Source organism: Lathamus discolor, chromosome 13 (assembly GCF_037157495.1).
Source record: "Lathamus discolor isolate bLatDis1 chromosome 13, bLatDis1.hap1, whole genome shotgun sequence".
Lineage (NCBI taxonomy): Eukaryota > Metazoa > Chordata > Aves > Psittaciformes > Psittacidae > Lathamus > Lathamus discolor.
The window spans coordinates 5,493,948-5,508,152 of record NC_088896.1 but is presented as its reverse complement, the minus strand read 5'-3'; positions in this window follow the sequence as shown (position 1 = coordinate 5,508,152).

The following is a 14,205-nucleotide window of genomic DNA, read 5'->3' as shown; positions in this document are numbered from 1 at the left end:
CATTTTGCCACTGGAAAGAACGGTTGAAGCAGCAAAAAGGCTGAGTTATTTCAGCTCAGCATTTTTGTCAAGCCACTAAAAATATTTCATACTTCTTCAGCATGTGCTTGTGTCCTATTACGTTCAATGGGGATTTAAATACACACTTTGAGTTAACAAGGCATATAATGATTAGCCTAAATCAAGATCTAATTACAGAAGATTGTTGACAAATGATTTCAGACAACATGTAAATGCAAGCCAAACAGTATTTCGCTCGCACCCAACAGAATTACTCTTTTGGAGGTAATTAGCTTTGGCCTACAAGTACCATAGCTACCATTTGGGGCTGTGCTGCCCCAGACAGCTAACCTCAGCCACATTCTGGAAGCATCCCCAGTTCTCCGCTGACTGCTGAGGGAGCCTAAGCATGGATTTAGGGCTCCACAGCTATGTAAAAATTGCTTTTAGCTCAGCCCTTGATATTCTGGAGGTATAATTCCTCTTTGCTTGTGCTGTCCACTCTTACACTCCAGCTCTTATTCACTAGCAGAAGGCAAGAGCCTTTAAAAGCTCTGTGACAGCTTAAAGAGTGATTCCCATTCTCAGCGCTGGGAATGGAAAGCCATTTGCCAAGGCCTGTGGCAGAGCTGAAACACACTCTGATACCCCAGCCCTGCCTTGGTGAGTGCACATGTATGCACAGACCCCTTGGCGGTTGCATATGGTCCCAGCCCAAGGGGTTCTACAGGAACCACAGTGCATGAGACCCATATGAAGGTTGTTTGACATTGTCTCCCTTCCCACATGCAAGCACAGGAAAGGCACTTGTATATACAATGCAATCTCCTAAATCTTAATTAGTCATCCTGCAGCTTAAATTCAGTAATGAGCTGATGACTCAGGGCCCTGGAAAAACCTTTGGGTCCATTTAAACATTTCAGTATTAGAAATACTAAATACAGCAGGCACTTCAAATGTATCCAAAAACCTTATCCTAATCCTTCCCCTTACTTCGAGCTTATGTTATCTCTAACAGATGCTTTGGATTAATAATTAAGATAAATTTAAAGGAAGACTAGGCTTGAAAGCAAGTTGCTGGAGAAGTGGGAGGCTATGGAGTTCAGCACAATGGCATAGGAAGGTAAAGGACCCACCTGAGCTGTATTTGTTACTGCTGCGCTGGAGGAACACCATCTCTATCCTTTGTGGGGATAGAGTCTTCACCTCAGCGCAGTGTTATCAGGCTCAACAGAAGGAAATCAAGCCTGAGGTTCTTATTCACTTCGCCTTCTGCGGTGCAGAGCTGAATCACGGCTCTTGCAGAGGGCTCTCTGGTGCTGAGTCCTGCTGAGTTGCTGTTTCCCATCAAAGTGGCAGCAGCTGACAGCTTTCCTCCAAAAACAGCGAGCACACTGTGCTTGCTCTTCAGCATCCTGAAAGATGCTGGTCATGCTCCCTTACAGACCGGTGAGCCTCCATAGTTCATTGCTTTGAATTCAGTCTAGCATGGGTATACCTCTTGGCCTGACTTACCCCACGTGCAGTGTGGATGGAGCCACCCTGCTTCTCCTCCCATCAGTTTGGCAAAACAAAGACCTGCATTTTCCCAGATCCATCTCTAAAACTCCGCCTCCAGAGCTTTCCATCTCAGCGGCCAGGAGAGACCAAATTCCCCAAGATCCTCCTGGTCCTGCTCCCCTCACGCGCTCCATCTAACCCAAGCCTTCCAAGGTATGAAGGGGTCTCATTTTGACCTTTTCCAATGAGAAACTGCTGAGGTAAACACCTGAGGAGGAATCTGATGCTTTGGTACCATTGTGTGCCCTGCCACTTCACTGCAGGATGACCCCATGCCTGGCAAGGGGGGACTCCCGGTGCTGACTACCAAAAGTCTGCAGGGAGCTGGGTGAAAGTGGAAACCCATTGAGAACAGGAATGATTTCATCATGGCAATACTGGGTAGACGTTGGCTTTGAGGGAACTTTGGGTAATTCTCTGCTCAGTTCCTTGGCCTTCACGGACAGCAGGCAAAGAGCCTTTATACAGCTCCATTTCCATCCCCTTGGGGCACATATGTGTCTGCACTGCACCTTTTGGTGCCATTTGCCCACAATGCACATACACTGAGGAGGTGGAAACAAGAACCTGCTTGTCTTGACATAAGATTTCTGACAGCTTTTAAGCAGACAGGCAGGAATTGAAAGCCACCCATTAGCAACCCGCCTCCCAGGCAGTCACTCATGTTCTGTCCTTTGGGCTAAAGCGCCATTTAGACTAATTGGCCTTTTTCAGAGGCAAAATGCTACTTATGAACCCTGGGTTAAAACTACATGCAGCCAATGACATCTCCAGAGCGAAGTCTTTCAGGCTCAAAACATCTAATTAAGTAGATGATAACATCAACACAACTCCTGCTCCACTCCAGGAGCTGTCATCACATAAGAACTACTGTTTTCTGCAGTTTTTATCATGAAATCCATTATATTTGGCATTTCTGAAGTCCCTAGTGCAAGGACACACGTTATTCTATATGCAACTCTCAACTCTCTAATTTAACTCCATTTCTAGCATTCATGCTTGAAAGGAAAAGAACTCTAGAAATCATGACCCGAGTAGAATTCAGGCCTCAGAAGAAGCTAATTCAAAGCTAAACAGACACACACCTCCCCCCATACACACCCCATCATGCCCCCATTTCCAACAGCAGAGCTCAATTCAGAGTCACTTATGATATTGCTCAGCTCAAGTGATGTGTCAGGAACAAGGCCCTGGCTGCAGCTAATCCCCTGAAAGCAGCACTAAACACCTAAAAGCACGAAGGGATCTTGTCCCCTGCCCCGAGTCCTGCTGTATGCTGGTACAGCCCAAGAGGCTGAGCTTGGCTGGACAAGACAACCTCATGTCTTCACAAATTGGACTGATAGCCATGAGCATCCTTCAATGGGCAATTCCACAAGGGCTCTGAGGGCACAGCTAGGTCTTCTTTTAGGAATAAAGGGCTAAAACTGAATAAACTGCTCCTTCGCCTCAAAAAAGGCTTTTATGTCTATTCATATCTGTGCTCTAGGTAGGAGGATGTAGTTCTCCAACTCAAAAGCTCTCCTTCTGTAGATCGGGCAGATTCAGAGCCCACATCTGGCCATCCTGGGGGCTGCTCTCCTCTCACTCTCTGCCAAAGCCCTTCTAGCATCACTCAGCACCATCTGAAACTGCTTTCCTTTCATTAAAACACTTCCAAAACCTGCTACACCTTCAGCTCGCTCCTGGGAGCGGCGACCGATCAACAGTTGTTTGGGTGTTTATGCTGCTCACGTGCCAAGAAGCGACTCTGGCGCCTTTCTGCCGTTCAGCACCCCATAAAAACATTGGAGCGTATCAGGAGTTTCAGGAACGATCTTCAGACAGAAGCTGTTGCTAATCCATGTGCATCACGTATCTACCCACCGAGCTCTGTCAGTGGGTCTAGGACTGCAAGATGATGAACCTCGAGAGGTTGGTGACCTGCCTGCCACGGCCCTTGCTTTCAGGTACCAGCAAACAGCAAACCTCCACACTCATACCAGCACACAACTCCCATTAGCACTGCCATCCACATGCTGATATTCATCCGAGAGCTGAACTCGTCTGACCTCGCTTGGCTGAGGAGATCACAGCCCAGAGAGGTATGGCTGCAGGCCAGTGAGGAAACAGATGTCTGCTATAGACACCACTCATTGATACTTTATTCTCATTTATTATTTATTTAATACACCCTCTAGGTCGATCAGGGCTCTGCTCCTGTGAACTCTGCACTAATGTTTTTATAAACAAGGCCTGGCCAAGAATAACTGGAGATGCTCCCTTGCCAGGGAACAAGACAGCTACAGAAGTCTGTTGCAAGAGGAAGGTTGTCTCAGTGATGCTTTGGGGTTTTCTCCCCACTCCTGTTCTGCTCTGTTTAGCAAGCTTCCTGGTAAGAAACACTTCAAAAACATTCTGGACCAGCAGTTCCAGCCCAACGGCATCCACCCCAAGGCAGAGCTTACCAGGAGCTGAGTGTGAGTCCAGTCTTCAGGATCAAAAGAAGCTGACAATTAGATGCAGTGCCCAAGTCCTAGCTTTCCTGGCACAGTACACTTAGTTCAGAGACAGCTGTGGCATATTCTGGATGCTTTGCAGCGGAAAACCACTATTTGTAAGCCAGCCTTGCCACCTCTGTGCTGATGACTGCACAGACGATTTTTCTTCGATTACAATTGAGGGAGATGGGAGGAAAAAAATCAAGGGAAGATAAAAGAAAGATGATTGTACCCTTAACATCACAAAAGCGCCTAACAGAACAGTGCAAAGATCCAGCATGTGAATATAAAAGCAATTGGGGGCAGAAAGGGAAAATGAGGGAAGTCAATCCATGGGGACAAGGAAGACCTCTGCCGTTGCTGGGAGCTCCTTCCATGGGGAAAGACAGGGCTGGATACTATATTATCCTAGGGATTAAAAAAAGCAAAGAGATGCTGCATTGGCTGTGGTCTTCTGATAAAGAGAGAAATGATTACTCATGTATGTACAACCAGATCAGCTCCCAAGTTACCGCTGTCTTGCTGCAGAGAAAACACCCTTGCCCACTTCATCAGATCAACCCTGGGACTAGAGATCAGCCGTACAGTTATTTTAGTCCAGATTCACCTCAACCCCATGAGACGTCCAATTCAGAGAGACAACTGACCTGGAATCCCTCTACCCTCACTAGCCAGAGAAACTCACCTGGTATCATTTATGCCAGCTGGGTTTGGTGATGAGGCTGGGTTGCCAGCTGGGTTTGTTGGCTGCTGGATATGATGGGCATTTTATTCCACCCATGCATATTACAGGAACATGCATAACCCCAATATAGCTTGTCTCAGCTTCCTGACAACCCTCAGTGGAAACCAGAAATCAGTACAGGTGTGCTCCAGATACCTTTCCCTCTCTGTATTCCAGGGGTGAGGCCTGGGGAGCAGCCTGTGCAAACACAGGCAGGGAGGTATAATCTAATGACATTTTCCTTTATCCAGGGCTAACTGATGAGTAGACCATTAGAACAGAGATTAATGTCACAGGGTCACAGAAGATAGTCTAGAAGGGACCTTGAGGTCATCTAAATCCATCCAATCTCCCAGCAAAAGCCTCATTTCTGACAGATAGTTGACCCCTTCGAAATAAGAGGGTGTCTTCTGACCAATATTTTAAACAAGAATTGTTTTTGACTGCAAAACACTTCATTCGTATCTCTCATATAGAAAAAGTCTCTCAAGGCACTTATTCCAGGTATTTTCAAAACACAATCAAACTCTTTTTAACGTGTCAATCAGGAGAGGCACTTCGATTTCTAGATTGTTTCTAGCAAAATAATTCATCTCGGGGTAAGAAGACCTCCAGGGGTTATTATTTTCTTGCTTTTAAGCTTCAAGATCTGCCAAAAAACGCAAGTTGCTTTGATTTAAAGAATTGGTTAGAATTGACAGGAGAAAGAAATCATTCCTATTTGCACAGACATGAGGACCATCCATCTAGGACCAGTAACACGAGTTGGTTAAGGGGTGTACCGTGGCATCAGAGAAGCAGTGAGGACACTTAAAGGATTGCCCAGAAGAGTTTTGGTGCAATAAACTCCCTTTTGCACTCTTTCCCTTCCCCTTGTTTCTGCCTGTGTTGAACCAGGAGGCAGGTAGCAGGGAAAAGAGGGGACTAATGGACCTTCATGAAGCACTTTGCTGAACCTGACTGAAAGGTGCCACCTGAATGTGCAGCACTGGGATGATGGATGTGGAAGTGTAATGCAGTGTTTCCCTCCCGTAATTACAATTTCATCATGTAATAATAATAGGTAGTGATTGATTGTGACCCTTCACCGCTGCAGGATGTTGGTGGTTAGGAAGAACTGATTGATCACTGGAGCTGCCATTTGGCCACGCAGAGCCCTTCCACTGCCTTTTAGAAGGGGAATGGGAATCTCTTTAAATGAGTAAAGCTTTAAAAGATCCCAGATGACTATCAGGAGGCTCTGAGCCCCTTCCTAATCTCATTGTGTCAGCCAGCAGAGCAGAAGGCTGACAGAGATCTGCTTCAGAAGGCATCATTTGGGTGCTGTGAGCATGCAGATATCCTTCCTTGCCATAGTCATCATCATGCGTAGGGGCAATGAGGTAAAGGTCAGCAGGGATCATCCCCTCAGGCACCGCAGGGTCTGTTTTGGTTGGCGGCTCTGGGATGGTTTATGCTCTCTGATCTCTCAGGAGAGCAGAGGTCCAGTCCTTCAATGGGATTTGTATCTACTTCAGTGCTGCAAACAGGAGCTGTGGTCTGAGGGCCAGGAGCCCACCTTTGATTGCAAGCTATGCCCCAGGCTTCCTGCATGTCCTTGGCTAAATCACTTCACTTTTAGTGCAGGGATGAGATTCCTTGTGTCTTCAGGGATGCTGCCCTTCCATCCCAATGGGGCTCAGTGTGGCCAAAGACCTCTTGGGACCTCCACAAGGACCTCATGCTCCAAGCTCTCTCTCTCTTTCCATCCCCTTGAGAAATGCAGCAGCTTCCCAGGTGACTTTAGGCTGGTGACAGCACATCAATAAACAGAGAGATGGGCTGTCAGATGGGGATGCAGCGCCTGTGCTCTGCTCAGGGTTGTCAGGCAACTAACTGCCTGTAATTGAGCTCTCAGAAGTACCTGCCCTGAGGTGAGCTGCAGAGAAGTTTCACAAATGAAGATAATAGATGTTTATGTCACACACACAACGAGAAGCAACAAGCTACAACCACCCACTTGATAAAACCACCTTCAGCAACAGCAAAGCTGAGTTAAGGTCTCTCTGGTAGCGCTGGATGCCTCAGCAAGCAGAGTGAAGCTGCTTATTGCCCTGCATTGAGCCAAGCCTGGAGCTGGTCATAGCAATCCATGTAACACCATCTTCATCCCACACATATTCATAGTACCCTGCAGATTTCCAGGCAGGATTCATTATCTGAAGCATTCACCAGAACATCTGGAGAAACAGGGCCAGCCACACTGCTGACATTAATCAATTCAGCTCCCTTGAAGTCAACATGGCTATGCCAACTTGCCCTTGCCAAGAATTAGTCAATCTTCTCTAACCTATAGGCTCTTACTGAACTTGCTGTTTATTTGCATCATTATCTATACAATGAATACAGACAGGTGGTGAACAGCAAGAGATACACACATGCATCTGGCTGCAGCATCCAAGTGCTGAACTAGCATTAACACCACCATCAGGGTAGGCAAAGGCAGAACCAGGACAGACAGAGAACAGAGGCATGCAGGCAGGGTAAGCATCTTGCCGAAAACACTCCATTGAAACCATCCAGGAACACAAACAAGGCCTCCCAAACCACAGGATTTGGTTCCCACTCTTTAGATTAGCTCCTAAGAGGGCTCTGGACCTGTGAAGAACCAGAGAAGCTGCCCAAGCACCCAGCGATTCAATGTTTGAGGTAACATATTGAGAGATGATGGGTCCTGAAGCCCAGATCCCAATTAGACATCTGCCTGCCAGCAGTGCCAGTGCGAGCAAATTGCTTTATATTTTGAAGCTAGAGGCCATAGGAACCTAGTTCTCATCAGCTTTCCATAGGAAAATGAGTGCCAAGAGCCCAAGTTGCTTTTGAAGATGGGATTGTACAGAGTTGGAAAAGCACCTCATAAATCTTTTAGAGTGCCTGCAAGAAACACCCAGAAGAACAACGTATCCCTCCATTGTCCTTCCTTGAGGAGGGCAGAGTGTGAAGTTGAGTCCCTGAAATAGAACTTCTGAATGGGACCTTCTGCAATGACCTCTTGGTTTGGCCATTGATGCAGATACAAACAAGGACTGCTGGCTTCATCTTTAAAGAGCTGCACCTGACCACAAGGGTTAATGCCTTTAATCGGTGGGCTCTACCACAGATGGCAACACAGACACTCAACTTCATATACTCCCCTTTCACAGTGGGTGCAGCCCTTACACCCAAAAGCCCCCAACACATTGACTTCCTTACTCCAAGAAGTGCAAGACCCATCTCCCTGCATCCCCCTTACAACTGCACCATTTGAATCACATCCCTCTGATTGTCTGGAGACTGTTATTCACTGTTGATACATAAATATTGTCTATTCTCCAGCACAATACTTAAACAACTGAGTTGCCAAGCAAGCTCTCAAACAAAGCAGTATAAAGCAAATACACACAGAGGAAGTGTAACGAGATCCCTGTACTGTTACCCCTCCAGGGATGAAGAATGCCAGCTCTACACAGGGCACATGGATTTCCCCTGGACTGGCAGCCAACTGGGTTTCTTTCTGTATCACTTCATGCATCTGTGGCTGTGTCAAGGTAAATGGAATAAGCCAGTCTCCACCAGCACCACAGGGTTAGGACAGGATGGAACAGGATGCTCAGGCATTTGCTGCTGTCTTTTGAAGGCTTGTACTTAGCCTAAAAGCAATGTGGAGGCAGATCCCACTGGATGCTGTGAGCCTTGTGGATCCACTGAAGTCCCTCGGACAACCTCAACCACAATGTGCAAAATGAGGCTGATCTACCTTAAATTGAGGATCTGGCTCTCCACACTGGCATTTGATGCAAAGATCTAAAAATCTCATACAGTATTAGTCTATGATGGCCCCGAGTTGTCCATGTCTCAGCTGACCTGAGCAGCCCACAGCTCATCTTGCAGATGGAAACACAGCACACCTACAACTGCACATGACCGCCGCCCCAGATTTGGGTAAGTATCTGCTAAATTCAACACTGCACCCCAGAAGAAGGGGTGAATGAATTCCTTGGTTTACTTTACCTGTTAAACTGTCTTTATCTCAACCCAAGAGCTTTCTCATTTTCACTCTTCCAAGTCTCTTCCCCCTCCCATTTGCGGGGGAATGAGCAAGCAGCTGTGTGGGGCTCAGTTGCCAGTTAAGTCATGATAAAGAGCGAGGCTATGGTAAATCCAAGCCATCCGTAACCATATAACCCCTGAAAGCTGTTGGTGAAGCACTCTAGAAACACTGAGCTGTAGCTCACTTCTCTTATCCCAGCCTAACCAGCAGTGCAACTCCAGCCCTGATGAGAGCTTCAGGAGCTCTGGGCAGCCAGTTACATCCAATTGAAATGATGCATTTATTATCCTAACAGGCATGACCATAACAGGGTTGCAGAAACACTCTTGCATATAAAGTACCTCTACGCAGAGGGCACAGAAAGACAGTATTTGAGGTATCCCTGACCCATTTTGTACACCACCTTTCAGGATATGTTTGGTGCCTGCAGCTTCATCCCAGGCTCATCCTTTGAAGGCAGTGCAGCTCTGCCAGCAGAGGCTCTGCCTGCCTGGCATTCCTGGCTCTTTGCTCCCTCCTTTCCCCAAGGAAGGGTTGGAGCAGCTCTTGCTGTCTGCCTGGGTCATCTGCCAACCAGGTTACCTTGCAGCAACCCTGGCTGGCTGGAAAAGGCAGTTCCTCCCACGGGAGATGCAGCAGGATTGCTCTTGGTGACTGTGGGCAGCAGCTCTGCTTCTGCAGAGGCTGGAAACAAAGGAATTTCTGGGAGGTTTGGGGCAGTTTATGTAAAGCACCCAACACTTGGATGCCTTTCTAAATTACCTGAGCTACTTTGATCTGCAGCTGGGACTGGAAGTTTCATAAGAAGGGGTATTTGCTAAACTCTTTAGATATTGTTCAAGGTCTGCCTTGACCACAAACAGAATTCTGATGCGCTGGCAGGCAAAACCCAAGCACAGCATGGGCCTCTAAAATACAGATTCACCTATGAGCAGCAGAAAAGAAAGGTTCACTTCCAGTTCCTTACTCTTGGAGCTACCCGATTCAGGGATGGGATAGTGGAAGCAAACTACATGTCTGATCCAGTCCTGTACGGGAGCATCCTCAGAGCTTGCTCCAGGGACTTGGAAACAAGCTGAATTTCAGATAAAAACCATTAGTGAAAACCAAGACATGAACCAAAGCAGTGAAGTAGGAAGACAGACTTCCAATAACCAGGACACACATGCCTGGTGTGTCCCATTTCAAATGATAGGTAGAAGAACCATGTTTAGAACCTCTGCAATAGGCTGCATCTATGAGAAGAGCCAGGGATGCTGTGACAGACAGAAAAGCCAGTGATGTTCTGTGGGAAACACTTGACAGAATTCCCCAAGAACTGCAGGAAAAAGCCTCTTTTTTTTGTTAGAATGAAAGACCAAAAACCTGCATACACAGCCTGGTACTAGAAGAAGGACAAGGGAGGCCCCAGGGAGCAAGGAGAAGCTGGAGGAGCAAAGGAAGACCTGCAATAGAGCCTACCAGAGCTCCTGGGGAGAGAGTCTGCAGTCATGCCATGAAACCAGCGCTTGATTCCCTGCCCCCTTTCGAGGGTGATGCAGAATTATCGAGGGATGCTGGTTCTTATTAACAAGAAAAACACTTTCTTTGCTTCGATGCCAAAAAGTTATATAAAGATAATTCATGGCCAGATTAATGAGAGAGAGAAAGTCATTAGAAATCAAAAATGAGATAATTCTGCTGTAGACATGAGTGATGGCGAGAAATAAATTATATTTGGCTGACATTACTTAATTAGTTGGAAACATGGTGCTTTCTTAAATTTTCTTTGGTGAAGCTTTTAAGCTTTTGACACATAAATTCCCAGCTAAATAACCTAGATGTCAAAGCAGCCAGTTGCATCTTCTCTGCCAAGCCATTTTTCAAGCATATGATTTTAAAACTTCCTTCCTTTGTTCAGGATTTCAGTTTCTACCAGGACATGGCATGGAATTTCTAGCAAGAGCCCAATATCCACATCGGACTTTGGGACAGTGGGTACCCACATCCTCCCTACCAGCTCCGGGCGCGATGGGAAAAGCCAAGACAAATAGTGATGCCTTCACTGCAGTAAGCAGCTTGAATAAGCAGTAACACTTAGCACTGCTGCAGTGCTTCTCGTCAAGCATCTCAGAGGACTTAATGAGCATGAATTAAGTCTCACAATTACAGCTGAATATATAAATAGTTGCAAATGATATTCCTGGAGGATGCTCTTCAGTTTTTAACTGACTTGCTGCAGCAACAGTGGCTGATCCTTGCAATCCTATTTGTAAGCCCCTTCTCAGTGGGAGGAGGAAACTGGAAGCAGAAGTTGGGATGTTGAAGTCCTGCAGAACTGAGCCTGGTCTGCTGGAAGATAAGGGAAAGCAGCCATAAAGAGAGCAAACAGCTTAAAGGGCTTAGTAGCAGCAAAATCAACCAGCCTTCTGCAGCTTGGGTACCAGTTGCTGCTTCCCAGTGAATCAGTGCATAGGACCCTGCAATGATCTGGAATAGGTGTTTTAATGGAATCAATTATAATCTGCAAATGGGGAAAATCCACAGTGACAGGAAAATCCCACTGACCACGAGGTTTTAGCCCAGCTGAAGGTACCAACATTCGACACAGGAATTCCTCTCTCTAATAAAGCAGCCATTAAACAAGGTGCTGAACACTTCACCTTGCACAGCAAAGTTTGAATGATTTATAACTAATTAGTCAGTATTATTATCTTTAAGTATATGCATTAGGAAAGGAGTTAACACCACAGTTCTTAACCACAGAAATTGGAGGATACTAAAGTTTAGCTTTAAATAAAGCTGTTAACAGACAGGTCTAGTGGCTAAGGAAGGTTTTTGAAGGGGACGGAAAAAACAACAGAAACTTGGAAAGAGAAGCAAAGCAATTCCTGCTGCAGCATCCCAGTGGTCAGGGAGCTGGGGCTGCCAGCAGCTCAGACTCCCAGCCATCTGTACACCAGTCCCAAGGAAAAAAGCACTCGTATAATAACGATTCCTCCCTGAAACCAGGCCCCAGTAAAACCCTTCTCAATCTTCAGGGTCGTTTCAATGCATCATTTCAGTCAAAGCCCAGTAAACACAGACTTACACACTCTACCAACATTATCAATAGCTTTGTTAGCCTGAACTCAACTCCAAGCTTCCCCAGCATGTTTTTGCCTCCACATCCTGCCCAGCTCTTTCCCCAGTGTTTACAGGCTGCTCCAGCTCTGCCCTCCCTCATTTTAACCTTCCATCACCCTCCTCTACTTGGTCTCCACACACCACATGGAGCTCACAGCTCTTTCCCCATCAGGTGAATTCCTCACTGCTTTATGCTTTACCTTCTCTGGTATCTGCATCTTTACAAGGTGATTCCCTCCTGGGATCTTATCCCAGCACTGAACCCCAAGCACCTTCACTAAAGGTGCCACATTAATTTGTGCAACCCAGAGACCTGGTGGACTCCTAGATTAAAGCAATAGCTCATCACCCTTCCTCCACCAACCTAGGGAAAGAGTAAATCCACCTTAGTTATGACCATCATTAGCAGAACCTTTCAACAGCTCCCTCAGCCTCACCTGCTTCATCAACCCATTCTCCTTTATCAAGTTCTTCCTCCTTCAGCTAAGGTCCCAGAGCGAATAAAAGACCCTTCAGGCCACCTTCAGAGCAAACACTTCTCTACATTCAGGACATGAGCCACAAACCACACAGGCACCCTTATTCTTACCTTCTAGGTGTTCTTGCTAAAACAGCGCCTGAGAATGGGGCTTAGGCCAAACTGGGAAAGGAATCCCCAGTGTCCACCCACTGGGAATAGCCTACAGGGAGAGTAGGAGAGTAGGGCAGATGCTGAACCCCAGAAGGACTTACCTTCCCCTTCCTCTGCAGCACCAATCCCCCATGAAGGAAAAGCGCCCAAACTCATTCCATCCCAGAACAGAGCAGCTCTTCTATATGAAACACAAGGGTGAGCTCTGTAGGAGCTGCAGCATGACCAGGTTAAACTCAGAATGATTGTGGATTGGCATCTGCTGAGGCCTGAGCAGAAGAGCCCCTGATTTGGAATGCAACCCAGGTGAGGTGAAGTGAGGTGAGAAGGAGGTAACAAGTTGCTCAACTCCATCAAGCTGAGGTCAGCTTGCAGCACATCAGCTGTGCTGCTCAAAAGGAATCTTCAAGTAAAATCTGTGTGTGTGTATATATTAAAAATATATATTAAAAATGAGGCACTTACAGAGTTTAAGCATTGCCAGAGTGAGGGAGCAGCTAATTATAAAGCTGACGAGCCAGAGGTTTCTAGGTTGAGCTCTTCTTCTATCACTATATTAAATCTTGTGCTTAATTCTGATTCCTCTTCTAGAATGCCTCTGAGAAATGGGCAATCTGAAATACCCCCATCAATTACCTGCACTGGATGCAGGACTTGCTAAGAAAAATGAAATGGTTTTAATTCAGTTTAGTTAAGTGGCAATTGCTACATTACATAAATCTGTGATGTTCTTTGGGTGCTGCTTTCGGTAGCGCCGGCCTGGGACTTCAGAGGATTTAATGATAATGAACTTTTCTACCTTAAAGTGCTGAGTGTGTAGGGAGCAAAAGCAACTGCTGGCCCCAGAAGTTTGGACCAGCATAGAATCATAGAATCCTGGAATGGTTTGGGTTGGAAGGGACCTTGAAGCTCATCCATCCAACCCCTGCCCTGTCCCATCCAGGGACCCCTTCCACTGGAGCAGCTTGCTCCAAGCCCCTGTGTCCAACCTGGCCTTGAGCACTGCCAGGGATGGGGCAGCCACAGCTTCTCTGGGCACCCTGTGCCAGCGCCTCAGCACCCTCACAGGGAAGAGCTTCTGCCTAAGAGCTCATCTCAGTCTCCCCTCGGGCAGGTTCAAGCCATTCCCCTTGGCCTGTCCCTACAGGCCCTTGTCCCAAGCCCCTCTCCAGGTTCCCTGCAGCCCCTTTAGGCACTGGAGCTGCTCTCAGGTCTCCCTTCAGGAGCCTTCTCTTCTCCAGGCTGCCCCAGCCCAGCTCTCTCAGCCTGGCTCCAGGGCAGAGCTGCTCCAGCCCTCTTGAAGCATCACTACCGGAAGTGCAATGCTCTTGAAAAGAAACTTAGCACTGAAGTAGCAGGAATCTTCCGCACTACATAAAGGACTAAATGTGTCCTCCAGCATCCCTGACGCCTCACCAACCATCAAGACCATCCAGGTTTTGCAGCAGGGCTGAGGGCAAGCCCTCAGGTCTCATCCAATGGTGTTTGATGAAGGTGCACTCAAGGGGACAGGTCAGCTCCCACAGAACCCAGCTGAGCAGAACACGCACGCATTCACCACCCAGTGAAGCCCCCAGCTCCCAGCCCCGTGCCGGCATGAGGCTCACGTATGTGACTGAATCTACCTCTGCAGCCT